The 14,724-nt window shown below is 36.5% G+C and overlaps 1 non-coding gene across 1 annotated transcript; it reads right to left on the bottom strand.

Moving 5' to 3' along the window:
* Window positions 1-279: 279 nt before the first annotated feature.
* LOC126486586 (U6 spliceosomal RNA) lies at window positions 280-386 on the bottom strand. The gene has a single exon (XR_007588158.1). It is a non-coding gene; the product is annotated as a U6 spliceosomal RNA (small nuclear RNA).
* Window positions 387-14,724: the final 14,338 nt, after the last annotated feature.

The following is a 14,724-nucleotide window of genomic DNA, read 5'->3' as shown; positions in this document are numbered from 1 at the left end:
AAAGAGACACAATAAGTGACAGAAGTGACCTCTTCTGTATTGTATATATAGAGTGATAATGAGCACTGTGTGGATTTGGTGCCAGGTACTAGACTGATTCCCAGACCACGTAGGAGAATCTGGAATGGAGACTGAACTTTCAAAGTACTACCAAATCTCAAATGATAACCAAAAGCTGAGAGAAAAGTTTATATAGGCTCCCTGCCACTACTGGAGAACCATAACAGGAATGCACAGATTCATTCTTGATACAAAGTGTATCTTCTTCTTTTTTTTTTTTTAAATATGGAACGCTTCACGAATTTGCGTGTCATCCTTGCGCAGGGGCCATGCTAATATTCTCTGTATCGTTCCAATTTTAGTATATGTGCTGCCGAAGTGAGCACGCAAAGTGTATCTTCTATATTATCATACATCTTAAAATATCGGATATTGTCAAGTAGTGGTGGCATACACCTTTAATCCGAGCACTTGGGAGGTAGGGTCAGGCAGATTGCTGGGAATTCTTGGCCAGCCTGGTCTACAGAGTGAGTTCTAGGACATACAGGGCTATACAAAGAAACCCTGTCTTAAAAAAAAAAAAAAAAAAAAAAAAAAATCTGATATCATGTTAGATGCTTGTAATTACAATTAAATTGAGGGATTATAAAAACTTATTAAATAAATTTACTTGAGGTATTCTTCCAATGTAAGAATTTCCATTGAGAGATGAAGGAATCTAGAACAAAGATTCTATATGTAACTATGTTTATTGTATAGCATCTTGAATGATATCAAAATGAAGTATTGCTGCTGAAACAGATATTAATATTGAAACCATCATGTTGAAGAAAGTGACACTGAGTCTTCAAGGTGTCTAGAAAGTAGCATCACTTTTCCTCTAATTGTGCACTGCTCCTCATGCAAGCAGCAACATACAGAAGAAACTCAACAAGCATTTGCTGAATGATATTTTAATATTTCCAGATTTGCATGAGAGGCAGAATAAGACCATAGCTAAGAGTGTATTCTAGATCCTGATAATCTGAGTTAAGTTACCAGCCCTAGTACTGATCTGTCACATGACCAAAAAAAATTCATCAATTTGCATCTTTGCTTCTTTTTCTTTAAAATGGAGATAGTAATGAAATCTGTGCTGAACTGTTTTGTTTATATTAAGTACAATAAATTCATACTATGCATTAATAAAATAAATTCAGTGACTGCTACACAGTGCATATTTCTTTTTTGTTTTTTTTTTTTTTTCTTATTAAAAATTTCTGCCTCCTCCCCACCTCCCTTTTCCCTCCCCCTCCCTCTCCAGTCCAAAGAGCAGTAAGGGCTCCCTGCCCTGTGGGAAGTCCAAGGTCCTCTCCCCTCCATCCAGGTCTACAAAGGTGAGCATCCAAACAGGCTAGGATCCCACAAAGCCAGTACATGAAGTAGGATCAAAACCCAGTGCTATTGTCCTTGGCTTCTCATCAGCCCTCATTGTCCACCATGTTCAGAGAGTCCAGTTTTATCCCATGCTTTTTCAGTCCCAGTCCAGCTGGCCTTGGTGAGCTCCTGTTAGATCAGCCTTACCGTCTAGGGACATTGAGCCTATAATTCATGATCCTAGAGAAGCTAAATAAGAAGGTGAACCCAAAGAAAAACATATAGTTATCCTCCTGGATATTGGAAGTAGACGAGATTGCTGGGCAAAAATTGGGGATCTAGGGGGTGGGGTGGGATGGGGGAAAGGGGAGATGGGGAGAGAAAAGTGAGAAGGGAAGGATGGAGAGAGCTTGGGGGAATGGGATGTTTGGGATAAAGGAAGGCTGGATATGGGAGCAGGGGAGTTTTTCCTTTTTTTGCAAGCATTCCTGGCTTTTCCTACTTGTCTATTGGTTCCAATTCCATATGACTTGTAAAAAAAAACATTGCTAGATTTTATATACAGTATCTTCTAATTGTATCTCACATTTGACCCCTCATTGTGATATTTCTTCAGTGTGTTGAATGGTTAATATCTGTAATCACTATAGAATTAACTGCTGAAAAGCAGTCTCATACAGCAGTGTGAGAATGCAGTTGAATCATTAGGAAAACATGACAAAAAATAATGAAATTGCATAGATTTGCATTCTTTAAGCATCATCCTTAGTGCCTTTAAAGAGCTCCATTTATTTAGTTTAGTAAACTCGGAGCAAGGTTGATATGTTGTTTGGATATATTAGTGATTTTTCTAACTTTAAACTAACTGCTCTCTAAATCTTCCTTTCCAGCTGCCACTTGAAGCTAGTATAATACATTCATTGATGGGTATCCAACTAAGTCATTTTCCTGACTGGAGAACTCCCAGAGTCCTGTATTAAAAACAAATTTTCTACCTTTTTTGAGTGAAATATTTGGGTGACAGATACTATATATGTGCTCACTGTATCATCCATCTCAATTTAGGTGAGTTAATGCACTCTCTCCTTTACTTCCCATGATTGCAATAGAAATTTGAGTGGTCTAGTGAGCTAAAAATGCTTTGAAAAATGTGCTTGAACCACTATTCACATTTATTCAGTTGTTCTGACAAATCCCATTGTGACAAAGCCAATGGAACATGATTTTACAGAGTAACTTTTGCTTCTTAATGAAAGAATAAAGCTCTTTAACACTATAGATATTTTCTCTTCTTATCAATACAGTTCTGGGTAGAACAGAATTATAACTTAGGTAGAACAAGTAAATATGGGTATCATAGCACAATCTTATGCCTACATACTTGGAAGCCAGTCTTCTTGGAGAAACCACAGTTGTGTCTTATCTATATGGTCTTTGGCAACTACTTAATCTCTCAGTTGCTACATGTGTAAATAAATTACTGAATGCAAACATTTGCAAGTGTACATGATACCCAAAGTGTGTAGGAAATGGTACTGTTATCACTTATAGGTCACATATGGACCCTTGTTGATAAGAGGAAATTATCTAGAAGAAACTTTCTAAGGAAACTTCTGATAAACTCTTATGTCTCTGCTTGACTGGGTCAGAATTAACTTGTATAGTCATAATCTGACTTCACTATACTTATACAAGTAAAAAATCTCATTTCTCAGCAGAATGTTGCGGTTAAAATTAGACTACAGAGGATTTTTCTTCTTGGATATTTTCTCACTTGCCTTCACTTGCACGCACTTGCCATAGATTAACTTTTGGAAAAGAAACTGAAAATTCAACTGTAACAGTAAATGCTAATGGTGACTTAAAAATGTAGGAAAAGGGCAGGATATGTTACAAAAGGCTGACTATTTCTTTTTTTATTGTACTCTGGCACAAGTCATGACTAGGTACAATTAAGTCAGTGACCCTAATTTCCAAAGACTCATGTGTTGTTTCCAAACCAAAAGGTTTATAGCTCTACTCCTTGAGAATCAGAGGCTTATAGATCCATGAATTGAAGGCTTTGGATTTACTTCTCTATGTTGTTAATAGGCAGGCTTCTTCCACTAGGTTCACAGTGTAAAAACCTAGCAGCTAGTACAGAACATTAGCCCTGGGTATTGAAACCTCAGACTAAAGAAGGACACTTAAAAGAAATCCCACACTAGCTCAGAATTGCGTATAATAGAGGATTATTTATTTAGGGGTAAACTCACAGATCACAATCCTCTGCTAGAATGGGTAACAACAACCAAATCTGCAGCTGTATAAGAGGCCTGACATGTGCTTTACACCAGCATATATAGTATAAGAGGCCGTGACCAACTGGGCAGGTAACTTAAAGACTACTGGTCCTACATCATCAGACCTTTACCCATTGATGTAACTTCCAAGTAACTGGTACTTGTAGCCTTCATAGCCTGTGTTCCCACCTCCTGTTTTCAATTCTTCGTAGCATCTTATCTTCTTGAATTTCTGTAACATGAGGGCCTGGGCTCGTGGGTCTTTCTGTCCTTCCAGGTTCCCACAGCTGGCAAGTCCCAAAGAAAATCACACAGAGGTCTCCATAAGATCATAAACTGATTGGCCCATTAGCTCAGGTTTTATTAGCTCTTATAGCTTATATTAACCCATTATTCTTATCTATATCCAGAATATCTGGATACTGTATATTTACTATGCTCTATTTGAATTTTTTGAATGCCGAGAAAGGAGTAACAGCTGCTAAAAGATATTTGCTTATAAATGCTGCTGAATTAATCCAAGATAGGTATTTTGAAAATAACTTAACTTCAAAATTAAAGTCAAAAGATATGTTACTTTAAAGGCTCAGCACCTTTTTCAGCTGGGCAGGTCACATCCTGATTCTTCAGTGATCTTGGCAGGACTGGGGAGTAATGGGCTTCCTCCTTCCTAGAATTCTCCTGTTCTCATTGCCCCACCTCTACTTCCTGTCTGGTTGGCCCGCCTATACTTCCTGCCTGGCCTATCAGCACTTATTTAAAACATGATTGACAAAATACAGACAATTCGCCCACACCACATCTCCCTCTTTTTTTTTAAACAAGGGAAAATATCCATAGTCCAATTTTTTGGGGGAATGTGGGCATAGTATTCCAGGCCACTTCTGGCTGGTTGGGGGCACTGACAATCTTATGGGGACCTAAAGAAAATTTTGAGTTATGATCAAGTCCTGACTGGAGTATCCTGTGAGTCTTGATCATCTCAGGCAGCAGTCTTGAATCTGATCTGGATGTAGAACTCTGACATCTGGGCCATCTGTTCCTACCGGAGATTTCTCAGGTTGTCTTCCTTGATCAAACCTGGTTTTTCTTAACTCAGAATGAATTCACAGCCTCTCATTTCCTGTGGAAACAAAAGCAAAATCTCTTCTCCAAAGTAACATACCTTTTGACTTTAATTTTGAAGTTAAGACATTTTCAAAATATCTATCTTGGATTAATTCAGCAGCATTTATAAACAAATATCTTTTAGCAGCTGTTGCTCCTTTCTCAGCATTGAAAAAGTTCAAATAGAGCATAATAACATACAATATCCAGACTTTCTGTGTTTGCCATCTTTATGCGGCTTTACTTTTACCTCTATTTCTTTTATTTTTACTTTTACTGTTTGAAACAGGTTCTCTGCATATCTTTGGCTGTCCTGGAATTCTCTCTGTAGACAAGGCTGTCCTTGAACTCACAGAGATCCTCCCGTCTCTGCCTCCTAAGTACTGGGATTAAAGGTGTGTGCTACCACACCTTGAAGTCACAAAGGTTAATCTACCTTTGCCTCCCAAGTATTGGGATTAAAAGTGTGTACCACCACACCAAACTACTCTTTCTTACTTTTTTACTTTAAGAACTTTAACCTTTAGCCTGCATATATTTTTAACACACTGTAAACCATTTAGAGGTTTTCTTTGTCTTTGAATCTCTTTTTACTGTATTTCTTAGATTCTAGAAATATCTTCTCTTGGTCATCTTTGAAATTCTTCACTTTCAAAGGAATACCGTATTAGTTGAGTTCTGAATATTAAGATTTATGGTTCTTAACTCTCTGAAGTTCTCTAGAATGTGAGTCAATTCTTAGGATTTTAGCTCTAAGTGTTGTTTATAAGGACCTTTTGATCCTGGTGACTCTGGAGGACTTTTCATCAACCTCTTCATTACTGTTGATACTGCCAGATTTAGAAGCTGAAGGCTCTTACCTGTTCTTTGGCCAACCAGCCCAATTTGGCTTACCAATGACTGACAACCAGTAGGTAAAAGTACCATTTAGAAAAATCTTCATGAGGGACAAAAGTCACAGCACTGGAGTGTAGTTTATGGGAGACAGGCTTCCTAGATTAACTGCAAAGACTATCAAACTGACTGCTTAGATAGCCTAAACAGAGCTATGTCACACTTGTCCCTAGCTTGTAATATCAGGAATCAGAGCACTGTAAGTTCTACCAATATGGAATTTATATTACTGTAGAGTGAACCATAAACCACCAGCAAGGATCAATCATAAATCTTACATTGTATCCATCACAAGCCATTTTGTTGAGTCATTAACAGATGTGCCTTTATGTTTTAAGAATAGCACCAAGCCAGGCAGTGGTGGCACACACCTTTAACCCCAGCACTCAGGAGGCAGAGGAAGGCAGATCTCTGTGAGTTTGAGGCCAGCCTGGGCTACAAAAGCTGGTTCCAGGACAGGCTCACAAGCTACAGAGAAACCCTGCCTCGAAAAACCAAACCAAACAAACAAACAAAAAGAATAACATCAAAGGTGAGTAGGGTCATCTAGAGTTCAACAGATCTTGTTTTGCCTAGAATGTAGTTATTATAACTGTAGCAAGATTTCCTGATACAGAAGTTTATGGCTTCACAAGTAACATGGCTATACATTTCCTTGACTTAGGAATGAAATTTCTTCAATATGTCTTTCATATATTCAAAGCATCCAAGATATCATCATAATTGTCTGGCTGGTGACCAAGAAAGGGACTGTTTGATGACTGTTTCCTGCTCAAGGTACCATTATACAAGAGAAATGAATAATAACTGTCCATCAAAGGATTAAATCACTCTGATCCCCAACAGCTCAGCTTATTTGGAAGAAAACATTAAAAAGCACTTTCAATGAAAATCCATTCTTATTATTAATTTTCTTAACATTATATAAGTGTCTAACTTCAGATAAACACATGTAGGAAAAATTTTGTTCCTCTGAAACATTTTAGATTTGATTTTAATTACTTTTTGTTGTTGTTGTTCCTTTTTTACTTGAAAATATAATTTTTCCCAAACCTATTTTGATTATGGTCCCCTCTCCCCTACTCCTCCTATATCATCCACATCTTCCCACCCACCCAAATCGACATCTTTTATTGGTCTTCCTCATTAGCAAACAAACAGACATCTAAAACAGAAGAAAATTAATAATAAAATTAGAACAAACCAGAATAGCAAAAAAAAAAAAAGAAACAAAGGAACAGAAAAGGAAGGAGTTAAAGTAAAAGTATAAGACATACATATAAATACTGAGACCATCACATTGGCAAAAACAGAAATCCTGTAAAAGCGCAAAGTCTGAAACTATGGTAAATAAGCAAAAGACCTGTATGATAAGAAAAATATGGAAAAAAAATCTCAGACAAAGCATTATGAGACAAACAAACCAAACCAAACAAACTTCCCAAATGCCATTGTACTTTTGAGTTCATTTTGTTTTTCTGTTGGCCATTTTCTCCTAAGCATGGGTTCTGGCCTTAAGAGTCATTAGTATACCCAATAAGATTCAGTTGGAGAAAATTAATTTTACACTTGCAAGTGGTTATAAGTTAGAAGTAGCTTCTGGGTTAGGCATGTGGGCTTCTGTCTATTTCCCCCTCTCAGCGCTTTAGCTCAGAGCTGTGCATGTCCTATGTATGGTGCCACAGCAACTGTAAGCTCATATATGCTTCGGTCCTCCTGTGTTTAGAAGGCTTGGTTTCCTTGGTGTTGTTCATCCCTCTGGCTCTTACAACCTTTCTGCCTGCTCTTAGGTATGCTTTCCTGAACTGTGATGGGAAGGAATTGATAGATGTATCTCATTTAGGAGAGAGTGTTTCAAAGTGTCTCATTCTCTGAATGTTATTTTGCTGTGGATCTCTGTATTTGTTCCAACATACTACAGTAGAACGTTTCTCTGCTGATGGCTGAGCAATACAGCGATCAATGAGTATAACAGAATCATTTGACTGCCATGTTCCTTTAGCAGAACAGTAGTATTTAGTTTTCCCCCAAGTTCCTAGCCACCTACTTTCATATTCTTGGCTATCCAAGTAATACTGGGAAGGGTTCCATCTTATGGAGTGGGCCTAAAATCCAATTAGATATTGGTTCATTTATTCTATAAGCTTTATGTCACTATTGTGCTAGTGCATCTTGCATACAGGTCTCCACTCTGGCCAGAAGGGTTTGTAGCTGGCTTGGTGTTTACTTTCTCCTTTAATAGTGTGCAGATTACCTTCCAGTACCATGAGCAGTAGTCACTAGGTGTGAAAACTTTAAGCAGGCAACAGCTCAGCTTCTCCACATTCAAAGATCTGTGTAGGTATTGTCTTCAGCAATAGGACCTTAACATCAGTGTGTGAAGAACAATCATTAGCCTTGGGGATTGCCTTGGTTGTTTGGAGGTTCCTATGAGGACGCTTTGGCCAAAAACTCAATTAGATGCAACCAGTTCCAGGAACTTGAGTCTGCATTCGGCAATGAAAGATGTCCAGCCAAGGATCCATCTCCCCTGTTACTTAATTATTCCATTCAGAACACCTTCATATATGCAAATATTTTAGGAAGCTTATACTGTGTTAAATTTCCATATAACCCTCAACTGTCCTTTAGTTTTAGCCTCCCTGTATTTCCTCTTTCACTTCTTCTTCCAGACCTTCCCCTGTTTGATCCTTCTCCTAGTTCTTCCTCATTTATCCATAACTATCTATTCTATTTCCCTTTCCTAGAGTGATTCTATTCTTTCTTCAGTCCACTACTCTATACCTAACCTTTGTGGTTATATGGATTGTAGCCAGCTTCTTGAATACTTAACAGCTGAATTAAGTTATGTTTGAGTTACCCCACTTTTGAATTTCATAATGTACTTTTTAAAACCTGAGTAATATTCTATTGTGCAAATGTGCCACATTTTCTTTATCCATTCATCTATTGACTGACATCTAGGCTGTTTCCAATATCTGGATATTATAAATAGAGCAGCAGTGAACATGGTTGGGTGAGTGTCTCTGTTGTAGGATGTAGAATCATTTCAATGTGTGTATATATTCCCAAGAGTGGTATAGCTGGATCTTGATATTGTTTATTCCCAATTTCTGAGCAACCACCACACTGATTTCCACAGTGGATGCAAAAGTTTGCACTTCCACCAGCAATGGATGAGTCTTCCCCTTACTCCACACCCTTGCAAGCAGGAGCTGTCATTTGATTAACTGTTCTTAGCCATTCCCACTGGTGTAAGATGAAATCTCAAAGTAGTTTTGATTTACTTATTCCTTATGAGTAATGATGTTGAACATTTAAGTATTTCTGTTCATTTATGTTTCCTCTTTCAAGAATATTCTGTTTAGATCTGTACCCCATTTTTAAATTGAATTATTTGTTTTGTTCATGTCCTTCTTTAACAAAAGTATTAAAATATATTTTAAATATTAGCCATCTATCAGATGTTTAATTTCTAGAAAACTTTTACGATTTTGTAAGCTGCCGCTTTGTCTAAATAATGGTGTCCTTTGCCATGCAGCTCTTCAGTTTCATAAGATCCCAATGTATTAATCATTGGTCTTAGAATCTATACTAATTGTATTTTGCTCAGAAATCCTTTGCCTGTGATAATGAGTTCAAGGTCATTTTCCATTCTCTTTCAGCAAGTTTATTGTATCTGGCTTTATGTTGAAGTGTTTGACCCATTTGGAGTTGGATTTTATGCAGGGTGATAAGCAAGATCTAGAGTCTCCTCCATGCACCATTTTCTTTGACAAGGACAAATTATTGAAGATGCTATCTTTTCCCAGTGTGTATTTTTTGGTTATTTATCAAAATCCAGGTGTCCATAAATGTGTGGATTTACATCTGGGTCTTGATATGAATTAAATTGATCAATGTGTATGTTTTTATTCTAGTACTATGCTGTTTTTATTACTCTAGCTCTGTTGTACAGTTTGAGGTCAGTGACGTTAATACCTTCAACATTTCTTTTATTATTTAGGATTTTTTTTTACAATTTTTATTATTTTTTTCCACCATGTGGTTACTGGGAATTGAACTCAGGACATTTGGAAGATTATTTAGGATTTTTATTTTGCTATCCTGACTTTTTGTTTTTCCATATGAAATTGTCCTTACAAGTTCTGTAGAGGCCTATGTTAGAATTTTGATGGAGATTGCATTGAATAAGTAGGTTGTTTTTGGTAGGATGGCCATGTTTACTGTTAATTCTACCTATCCATAAGCATGGAGACATTTCATCTTCTGATATCTTCTTCAATTTATTTAATGATTTGAAGTTTTATCATACAAGTTTTTCACTTGTTTGCTAGAGTTACCCCAAGATATTTTATGTTGTTTGTGGCTATTATGAAGGATGATGTTTTCCTGATTTCTTTCTTAGTCAATTTGTCATTTGTGTATAGGAGGGCTAACTGATTTTATTGAGTTCATCTTGTATTCAGTCACTTCATTGAAGCTGTCTAACATCTGTAGAAGTTTCCTGGTGGAATTTTTAGAGTAACTTATGCATGTAATCATGTCACTGGCAAATAAAGATACTTTGACTTCTTCCATTCCTGTTTGTATACCATCAATTGTCCTATTGTTCTAGCTAAGACTTCATGTATAATGTTCAATAGGTATGGAAAGTGTGAATATTCTTGTTTCATTCCTGATTTTAGTGGAAATGCTTTGAATTTCTCTCCATTAATTTGCTGTTGGCTATGAACTTGCTTTAAATTTGAGGTATATTGAGGTATGTCTCTTGTATAACATTTTCTGTAATGTTTTGTTAATATGAAAATTTTTACCTTACTACAAGCTGCAAAACTTCTGAAATTGCAAGTAGACCTGATGTAATTATTTAACAAATACTATTTATACCTCTACTATGATGGTGGAGACTGCTTGTTTGTTTCCCAGCCACCCAGAACTGCTTGGCCTATTAGTTCATGCTTCTTATTGGCTAGCTCTTATATCTTAAATTAACCCATTTTTGTTAATCTGTACATGGCCATGTGGTTATAGCCTACTGGTAAGGTTCTGTCTTGTGTCTGGTGTCTGTCTCCTGCGGCAGTTGAATGACTTCCATTGACTCTGCCTTCATTCCTCTTCCATCTGCTTGGAATTCCTGCCTTTCTCTATTCTGCTAAGCCACTGGTTGAAACAATTTTATTCATTAACCAGTAGTTCACAACATACAGAGGGGAATCTCATATCACCTCTCCTTTTCAGTCTAATTATAAAGGAAAGCATTAACTTTAACATAGCAAGATTGCACACAATGAAACAGTTATCAAGCAAGAATTATAGTTACAATATTTATATGTACTTTATCTTTTATCATAACCAAGGAAAACCATATCTATTCTTCAACTCCATCAGAGACCCAGAAGAATATAATATTAGATAAGTAAACAGGAAGTGCATTCTAAGCAACTTCCAAAACTCTAGAATTGATAGAGGCATCTCACTGCCTGGACAGTCATCCAAAGTTCTTCCATAACATTGGAACCCTGAAAGACCATCTCACCTTTGGGCAAGTTCAATAGTCATTTTTCTATGGGTCCTGCATGTCCAATTTATAGAGCATACTATCAAGCAGTCTGAGTAAGAGCAGTTTCTTGTCCAAATGGCTGACAAACTCCATAAGGCTAATAGCTTAAGTGTATTTCTAGCTAGCTCTTACATCATAAATCAACCTATTTCTATTAATCTGTTTATCACCACATGGTTGTGGCCTACTGGTAAGGTTCTGTTTGGCATCTAGTGTCTGTTTCCTACAGCAGCTTCATGGCTTCTCATTGGCTCTGCCTTCTTTCCTCCTCTATCTGCTTGGGGTTCCCACCTTGCTCTATTTTGCTAAGCCACTGGTTGAAACAACTTTATTCATTAACCAATAGTTCACAGCATACAGAGGGGAATCCCATATCATTACTACATGTAAAATTGTATTATAGGTGATACCTTAATGAACACAGATATTTTTTTTGACCATGGCATTTGCATTTGGTAGAACACATAGAATTTTAAGGCACAATAGCTTTTCAATACAGAAAGAATATTTTCTGAGGCCAAAGTTTAACAGTAGATATAATTCAGAGTGGTTTCCATGAATGATTACTTTGGTTTCCTAGGGAAGGTTTGATTATTTCTAACCAAGGCTTGGGGTTAAATATCCATGTATGAATTCAGACTAGTTCCTCCATGTGAAATTACATATTTCCAGTACATAGAAATACCGTAGTAGGAACTAACTTCTATGTTACTGAGCAAAAATGACAACAGAATTTGTTTGTATCAGGCTGCATTCTTAACAGAGAAAAATATGTCTCCACATCTAGACCTGCTTTCACATGACTTTTAGATTTTAATTAAGACTCTACTTAGCATCAAGAAATCCTTAAATGAAAAAATATTTCATAAAAGTTACAGTATTTGCTTTCAGGTATTCTGCATGTTGTCAAAATCTTATCTAGTAGGAATAAGAGCAAATAAAAAAGATTGGCCTACCCACGTGTTGGCTGGAATTTGGAGGCAAAAAATAGAATATTACTGAGCAATAGATAGTCCTCAATGATCATGGGACTATCATATTGTTTTATTTCAGGCAAGTAAGGGAATAATATGTTTATATTTTGTATACTATCCTTGAAGCTGAGCCTGTTACTTACTAATATAACTAATATGAATAGAAGAGAAGTTTTCTTACAAACAGTAACTTAGAGTTTAAATCTTCAAGTTCCCATTGTCTCAGTGTGTGGGTGTACCCCTCGTGGTCCTGAGTTCCTTGCTCGTGCTCTCTCTCCTTCTGCTCCTGATTTGGACCTTGAGATTTTAGTCCGGTGCTCCAATGTGGGTCTCTGTCTCTGTCTCTTGTCTCCTTTCATCGCCTGATGAAGGTTAATGTTCAGGAGGATGCCTATATGTTTTTCTTTGGGTTCTCCTTCTTATTTAGCTTCTCTAAGAACCCGAATTACACTGAGACAATGGGGATGTTCTATCGGGAACTCACCAAGGCCAGCTGAACATAGCGGACAATGAGGACTACTGTGACCTGAAGAACAATGGCAATGGGTTTTTGATCCTACTGCACCTATTGGTTTTGTGGAAGCCTAGGCAGTTTGGATGCTCACCTTACTAGACCTGGATGGAGGTGGGTGTTCCTTGGACTTCCTACAGGGCAGGGAACCCTGATAGCTCTTTGGGCTGACGAGGGAGGGGGACTTGATTGGGGGAGGGGGAGGGAAAGGGGAGGCGGCGGTGGGGAAGAGACAGAAATCTTTAACAAATAAATAAATAAATAAATAAAAATCTTCAAGTTCCTCACTGATAGAATAATTAAGAGATGTAATTGAGAAGGGGGAAAATTGAGAAAGTATCTATAGGTATAAAAAATAGAGAGTATATATTTTTGAGTTAGTAGACAGTGATTAAATACAAGTTTTCCTCCCATTTGGTTCATTTGGGACTCAAAGAAAATTACTTAATCTCTTTGATCTTCAGATTTTGTATTTATAAACTGGGATAATTGAAATAGAATATATATAACTATAGTGGTATTTTGCTTGTGATCTAATAAATAAAGCTTGCCTGAAGATCAGAGTGCAGAGCTAAGTCACAGTAATAATAATCAGAGATCAGCAGTAATGTCTAAGAATGATCTTGCAGGCTGTGTGCTTGGCAGTAGGATATGATTAAGTGATACCTCAAGTCATAAAAAAGACAAAGCCACAATTAGGAAAGACTTTTAGGTTTAAAGCTCATTACCAGGCCATGTTTCAAAATAGAGATAATTTAGTCTCTAAATAAAAAAGCAGGCAAGTTTTCAACAAGGAAACAAAATGTGAGTCAATGAGTCTGTGTTCTAACAATGTCTTATAGAGTATTATTTAATACCTATTTACCCAACTTCAGACACAGAAAGATATATTAGATAACATCAAGGTCATTATGATTGAACTTCCATACCACAATATTTCTAAGAGTTTGGAGCATAAAGTAAATTGTGTGGTGTTTAAGTGGTCCGATTTTATTCTATTTCTTTTCAGATACCTTCATAATAAAAATAAAGTTATAACGAGAATACTATTTGTTCATTTTATAAGTCCTATAATTTATGATGTGACATAAAATCCTGTATGTACACATGGAATAAAAGTAGAAGTGAAACTGTCTAAGGAAGAAAGGCAACTAGCAGGAGGAGAAATGGGAAAAAAGGGAAGTAGTAGGGAGTATGGGAATTATGTTCAAAGTATATTATATACTTGCATGAAAATGACCTTATATAATCCTGCATAATAAAATGTAAAAAGGAAGTTGTTTACTGTCATTCGAATGATATATAACAGCGCACAAAAACGTGAGTGAGCTTCAGATGACAATGATAAAAATAGGAATTGTTTATATAGTCTCACTAATTTTTACATTAGATACAGACTTTTAGTTTCTGTGATGGGAGTTGTTTTAGACTTGCTTGATTTAAAAAAAAATACTTGCATCTGTTTCAAGCTGGTTTTAGGAATTAGCATCTCCATGACGACAAGATTGTCCAGAGTAGAAGGCTAATAAGAAAAGGACAGATTGAGTTATTTTGTTTTCTAACTATAGTTCTTAAATTTAATCTAAATTATTCAAAAACATTTGTGAACAAAATTCTTTCCCAGATACTAACTTTGCCTACTACTCCTCTTTATTTTTTTAAAAAAGTGGAGTCTAAAGACCTGTTCTATATTTTTGAATACCAAAGTAGTATTTCTAACCTTGCTTTTTATTTCTTTTCATTAATTTTGACAAATTATTAGTGTACATATTTAGGGAGTGCCAAGTCATGTTATGGTTTGGGAATGCAGCAGAGAATGCCTAAATCAAGCCCAACAAACCTAGCAACCTACTACTAAACCTTTGATGACTAAAGTGTCAAGGACAGTTGAGATCTGCCTCTGCCACGGCACAGTAATATTTAACACTCCACTATGAGCTATAGTTACCATACTGTGACACACATAAAAATTAATATACTAACATTACTATACTTTGTTTAAATCCTCAAAATATTGCTAGTGTTCATGAGACATTT

Source organism: Alexandromys fortis, unplaced genomic scaffold (assembly GCF_014885135.2).
Source record: "Alexandromys fortis isolate MF-2015 unplaced genomic scaffold, M_Fortis_MF-2015_v1.1 scaffold_114, whole genome shotgun sequence".
In the NCBI taxonomy this organism is placed as follows: domain Eukaryota; kingdom Metazoa; phylum Chordata; class Mammalia; order Rodentia; family Cricetidae; genus Alexandromys; species Alexandromys fortis.
The sequence above is the reverse complement of the archived record's forward strand: the minus strand, read 5'-3'. Positions and strand labels throughout refer to the sequence as shown.